The 15,261-nt window shown below is 41.0% G+C and overlaps 1 long non-coding RNA gene across 1 annotated transcript; it reads left to right on the forward strand.

The window, feature by feature from the left end:
• The first annotated feature begins 205 nt into the window (after window positions 1-205).
• LOC117519170 lies at window positions 206-8,269 on the forward strand. The gene is made up of 3 exons (XR_004563195.1): window positions 206-219; window positions 3,494-3,497; window positions 8,141-8,269. It is a non-coding gene; the product is annotated as an uncharacterized LOC117519170 (long non-coding RNA).
• Window positions 8,270-15,261: the final 6,992 nt, after the last annotated feature.

A 15,261-nucleotide genomic window follows, 5' to 3' on the forward strand; every position in this document is an offset into this window, starting at 1 on the left:
TTCCTCCTTTGTGCGCTAGTTGGCTTGAATCGTGTTATGTGTGAAGGGGCCCTTAAGTCACTTTTAACTCATTTAACTCACTCAGTCAGTTTTAACTCATCTCTCTCCTGTTTGCAGTCACTGGCCTGAAATGCCACCTCCTCCACCCCACCAGAAGTTGGTCCCTGTCTTATGCTGCATTTACACATAGACAGGATGCGTTATGAATGTCATATTTGTGTCATTCTTGGCACATTCCTGACATTCTTAATGTGACTTAACGCGTCTGAATAGGTTTCTTAATAGTGCATGTTGGTGCGTGATATTTGTGATTTTCGTGGAATATGTTTTTGGCTGTCAAAAAAATCTTCCACGAATGTCACACACCACCCTCATTTTGCCTCATGTCGTGGAGGTTGTAACTGAGCATGTTGATCTGTCTTGATTAGTGGTGATCCTTAATAGAGTGTGACAGTGTTCTTCTCTGACTTGCGCACAATTAAACCCTGCTGCACTGCATTCAGTTTCATTGCTGCAGTATGCTGAAGAAGGACAGTGACAGCAAGTCAGCTAGAAGTTTCATTCCAATGCTCATCAGCACGCTCCTGCAGGTGTTCCACCTGCTGCTGCTGTGGCAGTTGTTTGGGAAATCGCACAAGACGAGAGCCGTATGGAGCCACACATCTGGCTCTCTCCATCTCCTCCTCCTCTCTGCACCACTCCATGGCACAGAGCCCAACTAAGCATGCAATCACAAAGTTCTTCTGCATTGGATTTTGAGGAGCAAACTGGAGCGATCTGAATTGTTCAGCAGCTGATGGAAGAATATGGGTGTGTGTGGGGATAATTCGCCTCATTCACAACTTGACAGAATGTAGCAGTGTGCTGTTACGTGCAACAGCGCGGAACAGCGCGCAACAGTGTGGAACATTAATTCTTGACCATGCGTAATGGACAACACGCGTCATTAATCGGAACGTGTGGTAACAGGTTGCAGCAGTTCCTGAGGATACCTGACGCCTCTGCCCCAAATCATCACATTTGTGATCAGTGGCCAAGAATGTATACTTCGTGGCATTCGTGACTTGTCATTGTTATGTGTAAACACAGCATAATGCCTGGGGTAGGCTCTGGCCCTACCTTCTTCTGACAACAAGATTCAAGCTCAAAATACCCCTTCACCACCCTGACCGGGACCTGTCCCAAAGACTGTCCTAGCATTTCATACAGTATCACTATGGATTAAATCCTTTACTGTTTCTAGTCTCCTGAGTCTTAATGGTAGAACTGGGATTTAGTTAATGATTTCCAAAGCTGAAAGCAAATGTACATAAGCATCAAATTCCACACTTTTACATCTTAATGCACTATTTGAGCATCAACGTACTGCCTGTTACTGTGATACTCTTGGCTACTCCTCTTTTTGGTCATGGTCACCACAACCGATCCTGCATGGACCTGTGTGCTGATAATTAATAGAACTTTCCTGCGCATTGCCCATCCTGACCCAACTTCAAATGTACCTGGAGGATGAAACATGGGTAGGTGTTAGACCGGGGTCCTATAGGATGAGAGGCAAGAGCAATACATTTTCTACATTTTGTGTACAGTCTACATTGTATACTTTCAGAGATATCATGTACATTACAACTGATAGTGCAGTATATCTATGACATTATTTATTTACATCACTGTTATTACCTAATGCCCTTCGCCTGGATGATTTTGTAACTATGCTGGGCAGAGCAGTTACAGCCAATTCTGAAAATTAATGAGCTGTCTTTTCAATGGTAACAGTGAAACATCATTGTTAAGCAGCCTTCAGTGGTACTGATGAGGCCTGCAGCCATGTCAGGGCCGGTGTTTTCATTATAGCTCCCTTAGCATGGAGTCTGTTAACAACAGACATCAGGGGTGAGACAAAAATGACAACAGTGGGGGAAACAACAGGTCAGCACAATTAACCTCATAGATGTGCTTACTATGCTGCCACTGCTACATAGACCACAGTGGACACTGGTTTAATTGGTTATGGCAATGATCCGTATACTCTGTGCTGATGTTCCAAGCTTAGAGGGCCACTGTGGAGACAGTGTAAGCATGTGATTACATGCCAGTTAATTGATTTGTATTATTTTACAGTGACAAGGACTGGATGGTCAAGCGATTCTCTTGAAATGGCAATGAAATTCATTGTTGCCGTCTCCAAGGAGTGTCATGTTTGTCAGTTGGCTTGTTAGTCATGAAGATTATGGAAACTGTTATGGAATGACTTTGATAACATTTTGTGTAATGGTGGAGTCCAAGCCAAGAATGCAAGAATTCCTTTTTGTTTTCACATCTAGATCCAATGGCAGAACTTTCCTATGGTTGGAGAAGGCCAATGGGACACCCAGTCAACTGGCTGTATCAAACAAATGGAAACTTTTGAGAGATGGGGATGGACTTGTTGCCATCTATGACCCAAGGTGGTTCTGTACTGTGATGGGTGCATCAACACAAGGCCACACTCCCACTCTGGATCACCACAGGAGATCCAGTAGAGATCCACTGGACGCCTTTCCTGACATAACTCCAGATTTACAAGGAGAATAAGGCATGGATCGCACCTTCACATTTGGAGTTAAACATACATCAAAAGGCAAATCACCTCAGGCCTTTATTTTAAAATATCCTACTGCACGTGTTTGTCTCAATACATGCAAACATACCAGGCCAGGCTTGTTATTATCAGAACATCAGTTCAATCCCTAAACAGGGCAAATAAACATGGTTTCAAGGTGAAAGAACACAACATTTGTTTTGAATTTTAGCATTTTTTACCAAAGGCCATCAAATATGGCCATTGGGTATTGCGAAGACTTTGCGTCCGTCTGTCCATTCATCTGTCTGTGCTCAGCATAACTCCAGTCCTATTACTGCCAGAGTCTTCAAATTAACAGGAACCTTTCTGGGACAGACTTGGGCAAGTTCAAAGATGGCTAAAACCCTGGTCCCACCAAATAATGAAGGATGAATAATGAGCCCAGGAGCATTTTTTTTTTTTATTTTTTATTTTTTTTGCTACAAGAGGAGGTATTCAACTATCGTGGGAGAACAGTGGCTCTGAGAGGCTCTTAGAGGCAGGTTAACAAGGCTCATCTTTGAGGGTGGCGCTAATTTCAAGATGTTAAAAATTTAGCAACAACAGTGTCGGGCAGTTTGTGTACAAGGTACTACAAGGAATAATGGGGATTATAGAGGTGTGTGTAGTGAGGACGAGTCTGTTAAAAGCTCATTATCCGAGTGCATGGCAGATACGAGGACCGTTTGGGCAGGCTCAGCCCTCTTGCATAGAATTCCACCTGCTTTGTGCCCTGGACGCTGTATATCAAATCATTATTTTGTAGCTGATTAATTATTTTGTTGGAGCTTGGATGTTGAAAACACCTCTAATTTCTGGAATCACCTTTTCCCCCCTCTCCTGCTCCATGAGAATGTATTTTGGAACAGTTTATTTGTAATGTTTTAATAGCTTGGTAAAACAGTTGCACGTTCATTCTTACCAGTAAAAGTGTGTTTATTTTAGATTTAACATCTTGTTAATGGATCAGATGAGGCGCATCTGTGTGCACTGAGGCAATGACTCACGCACAAGAAGAGCATTTACGCAAACACCAGCTTGCAAAAGAGTGATTTTGCAGTCAATAAAGGACAAACACAAAGTTAAAATTTGGATCACAATGTCAAATGTGTTTAAAGCTGCGGAAGAAATGAAGCCAGCGAGAAGGGGTGCAGAGAGGATTGTCCGGGAACGCAGAACACGCATGCGCAAAAGAGCGATTTTGCAGACATACTGGACAAGGACAAAGTTAAAAGTTGGATTTCGGTGTCAAAGTGACTGTGTGTTTAAAGCCGCGGAAGAAAAGCTGCAGATGGAAAGGATGCCAGCGAGAAGGAGCGCAGAGCTGTCCAGGAACACAGAACGAAAGCACACAAATGGGCAATTTTGCAGACATAACACAAAGTTAAAAGTTGGATCACGGTGACTGTAAGCAGCGGAGGAAATAAAGAAATATTTTTTTTGGAAGTGATCCACACAGTTGCAGCAGCGGGTGTATATAATTAAAGTGACCACCTCATTGTGGTATCTTTTTTGTCACAGAGAGCTGGGTGAACGTACAGAACTGCTGCATTTGACTCTGGAACACAGGTGAACAGCAGCCTGACGCATGATGCACACTAGCCAGTGTCGTGCCAAAGTAGTTAACCCCATCAGAATTTGTATCCCCTGGCGCAGGAACATGCACTCACTCAGTGCAGCGTCTTTTTTTTTTTGGACCGTGTTTAAAAAATGTGACATCTCGAATGGATGCTGTGTACTGAAACCCCACGCTTTAAAGGGACCAAGATTTGGAAGGCTGGAGGTTTGGACCAAACCCATTCCTAAATGTGCACCAATACCACGTTAACATGGCGCTACATGGATTATATGTGGCTTGACGTGGATCATATGCGGCAACACGAGCAACTCGAGGCTTGACGGGGCTCAAATGACAGGTCAGTCGTGGCTCCCTAGAGGCTGATACCTGGCACATGCGAGGCACATAGAGGCGCCTTAGTAGCAGATACATGATGGCTTGAAACGTGAACTATTCTTCAAATAATCGCTGACACACCCGTGTGTGGCTCAGTATTCATGGCTTAACCTTTAGCTATTCTAAGAGGTATTTTAAGAGGTTAAAAAGTCACATCCTGTGTCAATCTATTTTTTTTTTTTGAGTGGCGGGGGTGACAGCCAATCAGAGTAGAGCTGTACCGTGATGTCAGTGGCTGGTCTTTCCAAAACAGCTTTATATTGTGTGTTTATATACATATTCCTCATATATTATGTAAATGCTCGTGAGAATTAAACACTTCTAAAAGTCAAAAGGCTGTTTTGGGAAACTAATTCCACCTCTGAAGTGATTTACAAGATATTTAGCCAACATTATTGTGCATGCTAACATCCGCTAACTCAAAGCTAATTTCTGCTCTTGTCAAAAGCTCAGTGTTACCAGCTCATGCTGTTCCTCTGTTTAAGAAGACGGGATTATGCTATCTATCATGTGGGGCACTGGGGGAGTCCGAGGGTATTTAAGCATTGCGTTAAATTTATATAGTGAAAACATTTCACTAGTGTGGCTGCCAGTTTTGTTAAGAGTCTTCTTGCAGTTGTTATGTTTACAAGTCTTTGTTCAAAATCTGGCCTTCCATTTCCATTAATTTTGAAGACTATTTCAAGTTTCAATTTGGTTTGTATCTCTGTGATGGAAGTAGAGTGTCATTGCCATTTTTTGTTTTAAGCCAGAAGGGATTTTTTCCTTACTGCTGTTGCCACTGTGCTTGCTCAGTGGACGCAGAAGGTTTAAACCTTGCTTGTGTGTAATACCTTGAAAATACCAGTGATGAAGGTTTTCCAAGGAATTCCAAGAAATCTGGGTATTAACGTCCGTGGCGAACGTTTCTGTTATTTTTGTTTACCTGGTCCTGGTTGGATTTAGTCTGTGGGCTGATGTCATGATGTTGGTATCTGTAAAATTGTTTAAGAACATCTCTGATGAGATGACACAGTCAATATTAAGTGTAACATTTTCACGTCCTGATCTGAGACTGAAGGATAAATGTTATGTGCCACCACTCTTCCATACAACAGCAAATGAGAGGCGTCATTACAGATTTTACCATGAACCTGTGCAGTGCTGAAACTACAAAACAAATGGATGAAACATTGCTGCTGGGAGATGATTTAAAGTTCATCAGGAATAAATACAAATGGGGCTGGTTCAAGCAAAAAGGACGAAAATGGTGACACATTTTTTTAAAAGCTAACACTCCCGGTAAGTCTGTGGTTAGTATATCCTGTTTCAAAATCTGTCTTTGGTAAGAATTTACGTCAAACTGTTTCCATGCGAACTCCAGCCTGCTAAATTAGCATTTTATGGTTTCTTTTTCTAGTACATTAGCATGAAATATCCAACTGGAGGAAAATATGATAAACATTTACCATGCTCTAAAAGTCAAATATTGATGTGAAAAACATTTGTGCATTTTTTGCGGGACACATAAATTGTCAGTATCCCAGAAATGCTGATGTCATCAATTAATGGAACCATCCATGTTGTTTCCCATTTATATAAGTGAATAAGAATAAAAGTTTAATCCAAATTGATGTTCCTGATAACTAAAAGTAATATTGTTAACTTAATGCACAGTAGGTGCAGCTTTACGTATATCAATTTTTATTTTTGTTCATGTTAAGACACTATCAGTTGTTATTAAAGTACACATTGCTGAAGTCAAATGTTTAGATAAATGCAGAGATAGAACAGTAACAGTCCAATGCTAATATGTGGTTTTTGTGGAATAGTAATATCACCATATTCTAATCCATGTGACAGACTGTGTATGAAATGTTCTGCAATCTTTCCAGTATGGAAAATATGGTTTTTATGGCTAAAATGAGCAAAAAATGTTTTCTGGTTTACCACAGTCCAGCATCAGGGGTCTTCAACTGGTTCAAAACGCTGCTGCCAGACTTCTGACATGAAGCAGAAGGTTTGGCCACATTACGCTGGTTGTGGCGTCCCTTCACTGGCTTCTGGTCTCTTTGAGATTGGATTTTAAAGCATTATTATTGGCCTATAAAATTGTTCACGGACTGGCCGGCCTGGTTGAGCCCTGCATACCGGCTCGGGCCCTGCGTTCACAGGGTGAATAAAAAGTCACTGGGTATAAATAATAAATAAAAGGGGATGCAATACAGAACCCTGTGGTTAAATAACCCTGGTTAAATACAAAGGATACATTTTCATATGTAAAGTACACTGGCTGTCAAACCATTCATCTTAAAATTCAGAGAACTGCGTCCATTTCAACTGAAGATGATGGATCACATAAATGAATATCAAACCCAACTAATCTGTCCTAAAGTTTAAACACCAAGCTTCTATTATCATGCAGGAGATTTGACTTAAGTGAATACAAGTGATTGCATTTGGCTGTATCTTGGGCAGCATTACTCTGTACCATTACACAGGCTAATCTACGAATGTAAAACTTTGTCCGTATCTCACTATACAACTTTTCCATTTGTGTGAGGTATATGCAGAGGGAATTCTGAATTGTTTCATGCAATTGCACCACCACATCATTAACTGGATAAAGCCACACAAGAAAAGGTCAAAGAAAAAAGAAGTCTTCCTAGTTTTGTGGTAACTGTTCAGTAGTTCTCTCTTATTTGCAAATTAGTTCTCTATATCCAGTTTGAAAAACACATTCACACATTTACACAGAACGTTTCCTGCCTTTAATTAAAAAATATTATGTGCATTTCCTAATATTTTCTAACAGAGCCAGATCTTAATCCAGACAGGCCCTTAACCTGAATGTTTGCAAAGTACAAGTTGTTGATGGTCTGTAATGCGATACAGTATGTATTGACTGACAAGTTTCATCAGCATCACTCTGCGTTTTTGAGAATCTAATTACAATGTTGAATAATGTCTCCTATCTTGCTACATAACATAAAGGACAAACATGATTTAGGGCCCCTTCACCTATAACATGACTGAAGCCGACTAGCGCACAAAGGAAGAACTGCATGGCGTGAAAAATCAAAGCCGCCTCCAACGCTCTGTAGAGCTGTCGCTACAACTATTCGCACACACCAGCGGCCGAAAGACAGAGTGCCCTGTGAGAGCCCATTCAATCCCTCTCGCGGCAGGTGTCAGCCAAATTTCAGGTGTCACACTCAAACATCCAGCACCTCTTGCTGGCCACTTAGAAAATGTGGTGCAGTTCGCGCTATCAGCATGAAAATAGTGACCAGACGACCACTTTCGAGCTGCCAGTGAAATTTGTCTAAGTGCCCCCATGAGTGTGGAGCTGCAAAGCAACACACGTGGCATGAGCGTGTAATCCCCCCCCGCCCAAGTATACAAGAGCATACTTGCCTGACATACTTGACATGCTGATGATATGTATTCACAGACATGATCACATGGGGGCCGGACAGCCACGTCTGCCGGGCTGCAGTGCTGCACACAGCGCACGTTGGCAGGCTGCTCCATGTGAAATGGACCTTCAGATCATGCAGGAGGCGATCTGAATGTCACACATGTCCAGCCCGACGCGTGTCCAGCAGAACCTGCGCGCCGCAGGACTATGAAAATATGACAAACCAACAGTGCCACAAATACGCCACTTTCGGTCATGTATCACCAAAAATACGCCGTAACAAATGTTGTTTTGTCAGTTATTACGGCGCTTTTTTCTCTTTTTTTAAAAAATACATTCATCTCCTTTGTGATTTTAGCCATTTTAGGCTCCTGTTATAAGACAAGTGTTTGTATCGCAGTGGTAAAGTTTCTGCCTGGTAATCAGAGCTTTTGTAAATTGCAGGTTCCAGTCCTGTGAGTGGCATTTATTTATTTTTATTTAACACAATCCAGCCATTAGGAGCAGTAGGCAGTCACAGTCTGGCATATGGGAACAAAGTCCAGGGGTCATATTCTGATGACCTATTGTGCATAGTCAAAAGTGCATAACACGTCCTTTTGGGGTGTGTCCAACGCTCCTATTTACACTGCTTGTATGTATTCTAAATGCAAAGCACAGTGCAGGGCACTAAGATGTTGTAATTAGTTATGGGAGTGCTTTGTGTTCAAGTACACCGGCTACTGGTGCATTGCTATTTTGATGGTGGACTTGGAAGTGAAAGGTTTTCTGGTGAGGAAATGGATTTACATGCAAAGTAAAAAAAAGTACATACAACCATTCACAGGAGCAGCAGTGATTCACCACAGATCTACGAGGGGAAGGACTTACGTGCCCTGTCCTCATCAGCAACTCTACCTCATCCTCTGTCAACCACCCAGGCTGCTGCCCACATTCTCACTCCAAACAGACGTTGTGGCAGGTGTTATGTTGATATTGATCACCAGCCATCAAGAGACAGAGCAGGTGTGAAAATATGATTAAAAAAACAGTTTTGGGTTTTTCCATTAGTTTTGACTTTATTTCTTTGTTAACTGTTGCTTACACTTTAGTTTTGTGGTAGTATGTCAAGCAGGTAGCTCAGTGGGATAAGAAGGGCTACCGATATGTAGATCTGGATTTGATTCATGGTACCTGTGTGTGTGTCTTTGTCTTTGGACAAGACACTTCGCTTCCGAGTTCACCCAGCTATAAATGGGTACTGGCCTTGGCTGGCGAAGTAACCTGCATTGAACTGGTGTCCCATCCAGGGGGAGTCATACAATGTCACTGGGTTCACAGTATGGAATCTGGGAATACACACCGGCACCGATGGGACTCACAGCCAAGGACTTAAAAGTATCATGAGGCACATTCCCGTGTGAATCTGCCTATATTAGGTGTACAGTTGTGCTCATAATTTTACATACCCTGTAAGAATTCTTGACTTTTTTGGCCATTTCTCAGAGAATATGAATGAACCACTCATGGTTAGTGGTTGTGTGAAGCCAGTTATATTGTCAAACAACTGTGTTTACTCTTTTTAAATAACAACAGAAAGTATGCAAATGACTCTGATCATAAGTTTAACTACCCCTGTTCTTAATACTGTGTATTTCCCCCTTTAACATCAATGACAGCTTAGAGTCTTTTGTGGTAGTTGTGGCTGAGGCTCTTTATGTCCTCTAATGGTAAAGCTGCCCATTTTTCTAGGCAAAAACGTCCAGTTCCTGTAAATTCCTGGGCTGTCTTGCATGAACTTCATGTTTGAGATCTCCCCCATTGTGGCTCAATGATATTGAGGTCAGGACACTGAGATGGCCACTCCGGATCCTTCACTTTATTCTGCTGTAGCCAATGACAGGTTGACTTAGCCTTATGTTTTGGATCGTTGTCATGTTAGAATGTCCAAGCACGTCCCACTCGCAGCTTCTGGCTGATGAGTGCTGCATTCATCCTGCCATCAATTTTGACCACAATTCCTGTGCCTTTGTAGCTTAGACATCCCCAAAACATCAGCAATCCACCTCTGTGTTTCGCAGTAGGAATGATGTACATTTCATCTTAGGCCTTGTTGACTCCTCTACAAATCTAACACTTACGGCTGTCGCCAAAAAGTTAAATGTTGATCTCATCACTCCAAATGACTTTGTTCTTTGTGCTGTTTGGTGTATTGTAAGCAGGATACTTTGTGGCATTTGCAAAGTAATGGCTTTCTTCTGGCAACCATGCAGCCCATTTCTCTTCAAGTACTTCCTGAATTTGGATCTTGAAACAGCCACACCAATTTTTTCAGAGAGTCCCATATTTCAGCTGAAGATATCTGTGGATTTTCTTTGCATTCCAAACAATATTCCTGGCAGTTGTTGCTGAAATTTTTGTTGGTCTACCTGACTGTGGGTTTAGTGTCCCTCATTTTACACTTCTTGATTAGAGTTTGAACACTGCTGATTGGCATTCTCTGTCCCTTGGATATCTTTTTATATCTCTTTCCTATTTTATACAGCTCAATTACCTTTTTCTGCAGATCCTTTGACCATTCTGTTGCTTTCCCCATCACTCAGAAACCAGAAATGGCAGTGAAGCACTGGATGAAAGATGCAAGGGTCTGTCAGGAGCCCAGAAAGTCGCTGACGTTTTGTACACACACGCCGATTACAAGCAAACAGATCACAGGTGAGGATGATTACATTTTGTAGCCATTCAAACCTGTTTGTGTCAACTTGTGTGCATGTTGTCAGGCCAAAATCACCAGGGTATGTAAACTTTTAATTAGGGTCATTTGGTTAGTTTCTATCGTAATTTTGATTTAAAAAAGAGTAAACACTGCTGTTTGACAATAAATGGCTTCACACAACCACTAACCATGAGTGAAAAAAAAAGTTGTTTTGTTATCATTCATATTCTCTGAGAAATGGCCATAAATAAATAAATAAATCTGTGAGGGTATGTAAACTTTTGAGCACAACTATATCTGAATATTGGACAGTGTATGTAGCAGAAAATCTGCTCTAAAGTTTAGCCCAATCGGAATGCACACTAATGGATGCACAAATGAATGCATGAAAATAACGACTATATCAGTTGTACACGACCAATGAAAGCACTGGGTGCACTGCTTTGAGCCAGGTGGCAGAGAGGACACCAGGGTTACAAGCACTGCCTTGGATCAGTCAAATACACATTTATTTCTAAATCTGGTCATGCATTTTTTGATGCAGGGAACCTGGAGCGAACAAAGCAAACCAGCACCGCCATATCAAATCAAAATCAAATCAATTTCATTTATATAGTGCCAAATCACAACAAACAGTTGCCCCAAGGTGCTTCATATTGCAAGGCAAAGCCATACAATAATTACAGAAAAACCCCAACGGTCAAAACGACCCCCTGTGAGCAAGCACTTGGCAACAGTGGGAAGGAAAAACTCCCTTTTAACAGGAAGAAACCTCCAGCAGAACCAGGCTCAGGGAGGGGCAGTCTTCTGCTGGGACTAGTTGGGGCTGAGGGAGAGAACCAGGAAAAAGACATGCTGTGGAGGGGAGCAGAGATCAGTCACTAATGATTAAATGCAGAGTGGTGCATACAGAACAAAAAGAGAAAGAAACACTCAGTGCATCATGGGAACCCCCCATCAGTCTAAGTCTATAGCAGCATAACTAAGGGATGGTTCAGGGTCACCTGATCCAGCCCTAACTATAAGCTTTAGCAAAAAGGAAAGTTTTAAGCCTAATCTTAAAAGTAGAGAGGGTGCCTGTCTCCCTGATCTGAAATGGGAGCTGGTTCCAGAGGAGAAGAGCCTGAAAGCTGAAGGCTCTGCCTCCCATTCTACTCTTACAAACCCTAGGAACTACAAGTAAGCCTGCAGTCTGAGAGCGAAGTGCTCTATTGGGGTGATATGGTACTATGAGGTCCCTAAGATAAGATGGGACCTGATTATTCAAACCTTATAAGTAAGAAGAAGAATTTTAAATTCTATTCTAGAATTAACAGGAAGCCAGTGAAGAGAGGCCAATATGGGTGAGATATGCTCTCTCCTTCTAGTCCCTGTCAGTACTCTAGCTGCAGCATTTTGAATTAACTGAAGGCTTTTCAGGGAACTTTTAGGACAACCTGATAATAATGAATTACAATTGTCCAGCCTAGAGGAAATAAATGCATGAATTAGTTTTTCAGCATCACTCTGAGACAAGACCTTTCTAATTTTAGAGATATTGCACAAATGCAAAAAAGCAGTCCTACATATTTGTTTAATATGCGCATTGAATGACATATCCTGATCAAAATGACTCCAGATTTCTCACAGTATTACTAGAGGTCAGGGTAATGCCATCCAGAGTAAGGATCTGGTTAGACGCCATGTTTCTAAGATTTGTGGGGCCAAGTACAATAACTTCAGTTTTATCTGAGTTTAAAAGCAGGAAATTAGAGGTCATCCATGTCTTTATGTCTGTAAGACAATCCTGCAGTTTAGCTAATTGGTGTGTGTCCTCTGGCTTCATGGATAGATAAAGCTGAGTATGATCTGCGTAACAATGAAAATTTAAGCAATGCTGTCTAATAATACTGCCTAAGGGAAGCATGTATAAAGTGAATAAAATTGGTCTTAGCACACAACCTTGTGGAACTCCATAATTAACCTTAGTCTGTGAAGAAGATTCCCCATTTACATGAACAAATTGTAATCTATTAGATAAATATGATTCAAACCACCGCAGCGCAGTGCCTTTAATACCTATGGCATGCTCTAATCTCTGTAATAAAATTTTATGGTCAACATTATCAAAAGCAGCACTGAGGTCTAACAGAACAAGCACAGAGATGAGTCCACTGTCTGAGGCCATAAGAAGATCATTTGTAACCTTCACTAATGCTGTTTCTGTACTATGATGAATTCTAAACCCTGACTGAAACTCTTCAAATAGACCATTCCTCTGCAGATGATCAGTTAGCTGTTTTACAACTACCCTTTCAAGAATTTTTGAGAGAAAAGGAAGGTTGGAGATTGGCCTATAATTAGCTAAGATAGCTGGGTCAAGTGATGGCTTTTTAAGTAATGGTTTAATTACTGCCACCTTAAAAGCCTGTGGTACATAGCCAACTAATAAAGATAGACTGATCATATTTAAGATCGAAGCATTAATTAATGGTAGGGCTTCCTTGAGCAGCCTGGTAGGAATGGGGTCTAATAGACATGTTGATGGTTTGGAGGAAGTAACTAATGAAAATAACTCAGACAGAACAATCTGAGAGAAAGAGTCTAACCAAATACCGGCATCACTGAAAGCAGCCAAAGAGAACGATATGTCTTTGGGATGGTTATGAGTAATTTTTTCTTTAATAGTTAAAATTTTCTTAGCAAAGAAAGTCATGAAGTCATTACTAGTTAAAGTTAAAGGAATACTCGGCTCGGCATTCTGACAGTGTGACTCAGGGGTGTTGACTCATTTAAACTAACATATTCATCCTGCTGTAACCAGGTTTCTGTAAGGCAGAATAAATCAATATGTTGATCAATTATTATATCATTTACTAACAAGAACTTAGAAGAGAGAGATCTAATGTTTAATAGACCACATTTAACTGTTTTAGTCTGTGGTGCAGTTGAAGGTGCTATATTATTTTTTCTATTTGAATTTTTATGCTTAAATAGATTTTTACTGGTTGTTGGTGGTCTGGGAGCAGGCACCGTCTCTACGGGGATGGGGTAATGAGGGGATGGCAGGGGGAGAGAAGCTGCAGAGAGGTGTGTAAGACTACAACTCTGCTTCCTGATCCCAACCCTGGATAGTCACGGTTTGGAGGATTTAAGAAAATTGGCCAGATTTCTAGAAATGAGTGCTGCTCCATCCAAAGTGGGATGGATGCCGTCTCTCCTAACAAGACCAGGTTTTCCCCAGAAGCTTTGCCAATTATCTATGAAGCCCACCTCATTTTTGAACATATGAACATATGAACATCATACAAACTCCACACAGAAAGGAAGAGGGTTTTGGTGAAACTGAACTAAGGCCATCCATGCTGTGAGGCAAAAGTCCTAAACGCAGCATCACCATATTACTAACACTCGAAGGGGACAACATTTTTTTTCCTCTAATTGAAATGTACATCAAGTAAGCTCTCCAAAATCCCATCTGATGTGCTTTTCATAATGTATCAAGTAGGTGGAAGTGCAGGTTTGACTTCTGAAGTGCTGGTTGCACGGTGCATGCCCAAAGCTTGTATTTCTGCAACTATACGACATAAAAAATGTGTGATGCCTTTAATCATAGCAGAGATACGACCATCAACAACACTCGGGCTCCGAGGATTCATCATATTTGGAGAAATGGCAGATATTCTGTTTCTGCATCGTATATTAAAAGTTCTTTAAAGTTATTTCCTACATTTGGCCAAGTTTAAATCAGTTCTTAAAACTGCATCATGATGACAGCAACTCTGGTGAACCTGACTGTTTTTAATGTATAAACTCAAACTCCCAATATTGTAATTTGTGTTCTTGCATGCTTAAGTAGCTCATACATAGTCATAAATGTTATGCATTTCCTTCTGTTATTCTTTTATGTCAGCTGTCAAAGTTCAAAGCCTTTGAAATATTTCCGAGTCTCTTTGAAGAAATTTAAATTTTACATGCCCTGTTGATTTAAATGCAATCAGACAGAATATGGCTGCGTTTGCACAACAAAGGTAGCAGAGCTGTTATGTGCCAAGAAAATACAGTGCATAAATTGGAAGATGCATGTTTAAATTATTGCAGCAATTATTCATGATTTACCAACACCTTACACATCTCTTATGGACAGTGGTGAAAGAGCTGTTATGTTATTCTCTTAGGTTTCATTGTGACAGCTCATGTGTCTTATTCCATAGAATCAATGTCATCATTTTTTTTTCATCTCAAGCCTTCCAAACATTTTTTTTCATTTTATCACCATTTATAGCACATCGAATCTGGAAAGTATTCACAGTGCTTCACATATTGCACATTTTGATATGTTACAACCTTATTCCAAAATAGAGTAAATTAGTATTTATTCTTTCCCCCTCAAAATTCTACTCACAACACCCCATAACGACAATAATTTTTTTTTTTGGAAATTTATATACGAGGGCTGTCAATAAAGTAACTGTCCTTTTTATTTTTTTCAAAAACTATATGGATTTCATTCATATGTTTTTACGTCAGACATGCTTGAACCCTCGTGCGCATGCGTGAGTTTTTCCACGCCTGTCGGTGACGTCATTCGCCTGTGAGCACTCCTTGTGGGAGGAGTCGTCCAGCCCCTC

The sequence above is a fragment of the Thalassophryne amazonica genome, chromosome 1, assembly GCF_902500255.1.
Source record: "Thalassophryne amazonica chromosome 1, fThaAma1.1, whole genome shotgun sequence".
Classification (NCBI taxonomy): Eukaryota; Metazoa; Chordata; class Actinopteri; order Batrachoidiformes; family Batrachoididae; genus Thalassophryne; species Thalassophryne amazonica.